We start from the raw sequence: 3321 nt of genomic DNA, 5'->3' as shown, positions 1-3321 counted from the left end.
ACATCGCCGGCCTTCTGTCTCTGTTTCTTCCTATCTTTATCTTCAATCATCTCACGCTATATCTCTCCCTGTTTTTCTACCTCGGTGTATAGAGATAGAGGGATTGATGGATAGGTAGCAGTTGGTTAGAGGCCCCTGGCTATTTTTCTTTTTTTTTTTTTTTTTTTTTACAGGCAAAGGTCATATCGACTGTAACGCTGCAATATAGATCTTTTCGCATCTTCTATTTGCTTTTTGTTTTTTGTTTTTTCTCTCCTGCAGGAGATATTAATGAGTTTTTATGAAATATCTCAACATACATATTTATGCCTTCCACATCTTCAGTCTGTAGTTTGAGATACGACAGAGTGCAGGGGCGAATAGGTAGGAACCATACCTGTACAGAGGTCACGGGCCTGTGTCAAGGTCGCGTACATTATGCTATGGAAAGTCTCTCAGACTAACTCCATGCGTTAAAGTTCTACTGTACTCCAGTGATGGTTTGATCCGAGAACTGATTTGAGGTCAAATCACCAGTTTTATCGAATGAGAATAAAACGCTAGATCACTTCAAAGGGCAGAAACAATTCTCTGACCTTAAGGGTCAAGGTGATTGACACTGTCAGGTAATTGGTCAGGTGGGGTTCTACCTTGAATCTCCAGCATTGGATCGGCTGATTTTATTAATATACTGACGATTTAGTGACTGGTATCACAGAAGCACCAAACATGTCTTCTTAACAGGCCTCAGATCAGTGAGGATCCAACGGTCCTGTATCACAAAGAATCAATCAACATCAGGAGCTTAGACTAGTGATTCAACATTCTTGTAAATGACATAGGGTTCTACAACACCAAAACTGATTTCTTCAAGGAGTCTGGAGAACAGTGAAGTACATGACAGTAACACAGTAGCAACACAATTTCTTAGCCTTAATTCGTCAAAGAATCAATTGCTGAAATTGTGTTTGGAAGTGAGAGTGTCTTAATTTTTTTTGTTTGTTTGTTTGTAGAGGAATTTTCTGAGATCAATGTCATTTATAGGCTTTCTCAGAGAATGTCGTGTGAGACTGGTCTGGTCTCTGTCGTTGGAGTCTTCCCATTTCACTCAGCATGTGTTGGAGAGAGCGGTTCATGGCGTCAGATGAGGGAAAAGTCCTCTGTACGGTTTATTTGGGAAAGAAAAACCGAGAATCAGTGTGCACCTGCTCTGGATAACACGTCTCATTCATGTGACTCTACTTCGTGTGTGTGTGTGTGTGTGTGTGTGTGTGTGTGTGTGTGTGTGTGCGTGCGTGCGTGCGCATGTGCACGCACATGAGTGAGGTGAGAGACAGAGGTCTCTTTAGTGAGTGTGTATACTTGTGTGTGTGTGTGTGTGTGTGTGGAGTGTGTGTGTGTGCGTGTGGAGTGTGAGCATGTGTATTTGTGAGGTGAGAGACAAAGTTCTTTGCTTAGTGTGTGTGCGTATGTGTGTGTGTGTGTGTGTGTGTCTGCATATGTGGATGGTCAGGTGAGGGGAGAGAAAGAGAGAGAGTGAAAGAGAGAGATAAAAAGATGTGAGTTTGTGTAGCGGGTCGAGTGCATGTGTGTGTGTGTGTTTGTGTGTGTGTGTGTGTGCGTACGTTGAGGAGTGGAGAGGAGAGGGTAAAGAGAGAGAGAGAGAGAGAGAGAGAGAGAGAGAGCAAGAAGGAGATGAAAAGACGTAAGTGTGTGGAGTGTGTGTTAATGAGTGTCGGTGTTTAGTGTTATCCCCTGACACTAATGACTATGAAGAGCGGCAGAACCTCAGACAGACTAGAGTGGAGAGTCCTCCAGACTTCTCAACATGTCTTGACTCCTCTTAGCCCTTCTCCATCATCCCTCATCCTCCTCTTCTCTCTCTCTCTCTCTCTCTCTCTCTCTGTCTGTCTGACACAATCTCTCCATCAACACAAAAGCATTGCTCCCCAAAGGCCGTCTACCCTACGCCGATGACAGCGAGCCACAAGCCAATTGCATGTCAGTCCGTGAAAAAAAAATATGAGTTGAATATGTGTTTCATTTTTCTTTCCATATGCTTCGGATAGGAGCAGAAAGGACGTTTGCACGGCTAGATATTTGACAAAAGAAATGTAAAGATGAAAGAGTCAATAGGGTGTAAGGCAGTCACTTCACAAGTTTAGTGAGATCCCTGACAGACAGACCTTTGAAGAATATCTTTTACACAGTCCTCGTTTGCATACACTTGGTCATGATACGGTTTATCAGTAACCAAACCGGGAGCCTGAACCATAAGACGGTTCCATTTTTATCTCCACCGCAATAGTCAGTCCTGACCAGTCATGAAGTAATTGTAATTAATCGTAACTGGATTCTGGGGAGAGAGAGCGAGCGAGAGAGAGAGAGAGAGAGAGAGAGAGAGAGAGAGATCGAGAAAAAGAGAGCGAGAGAGGGAGAGAGCGAGAGAGAGAGAGAGAGCGTGAGAGAGTCAGGCCTGAAAATGCTAAGGAGTGAAGGGATAGTAAACACAGGCTGTTTAATTAGACAGCGAGGAAGCGGGAGGATGAAAAGGTGAGAGGGGGGCGGTGGTATGTCCCTCGTGCACGTGTGAGCGAGATCAGGGGCTTAGGGTCAGTGTGAGCAGGTGAGAGGTCAAGGAGTCAAGGGCCCAGTAAAAACCTCTTTTAGAGTCCTTCAGGGAGCTTGTGCAACAACCAGTGTGAGCAAAAAGAGGGTTGTTAGCCTGTGTGTGCGTGTGTGTGTGTGTGTTTGTTTTGAAGGAAGGTAGGTGGATCTCCTCTACCGAATGTATTTCATTACCTATTCCTCAGAGTTTTTCTAGAAAATTCCAGAAAGCCAGAGTGGGTCAGGATTCATTCATGTGTGTCTCTTCCCCTGTCCCATGCAATTTCACAACTGGTAAAGGAATGACTGAATCTCATCATAGATGGGTTTATCAGTTTGGAGGAGACTGTTTGTTCCTTTCTATTGTGATTCTGTCTGGAGACAACTCTTATCTCGGCTCAAGTCGGAAGCAACTGTCAAACAGTTTTTTTAGGCTTTTTTGTCTGGGTTTTTTTTTTTTTTTTTGCAATCAAAACAAAAATTTCAAAGCTGTGACACACACAGCATTGATCACAACACCTAAAAATGATTCTCTTCAAACAACTGCCCCAATCATTTCTCACGGCTGACATAAATCCTATTTCGTACATTTTAAATGATACGCTCTCAACATTTTTTTGGGTGATTTCCACCAGCACACAGACCCTCTGTTGTGAACAGGATGTACGTTAAATAAACCAGACATTGAATTTGGTAAAAGGAAAAAAAAAACGAAAAACGGTTGAGTCATCCCAT

The sequence above is a fragment of the Chanos chanos genome, chromosome 9, assembly GCF_902362185.1.
Source record: "Chanos chanos chromosome 9, fChaCha1.1, whole genome shotgun sequence".
In the NCBI taxonomy this organism is placed as follows: domain Eukaryota; kingdom Metazoa; phylum Chordata; class Actinopteri; order Gonorynchiformes; family Chanidae; genus Chanos; species Chanos chanos.
The sequence above is the reverse complement of the archived record's forward strand: the minus strand, read 5'-3'. Positions refer to the sequence as shown.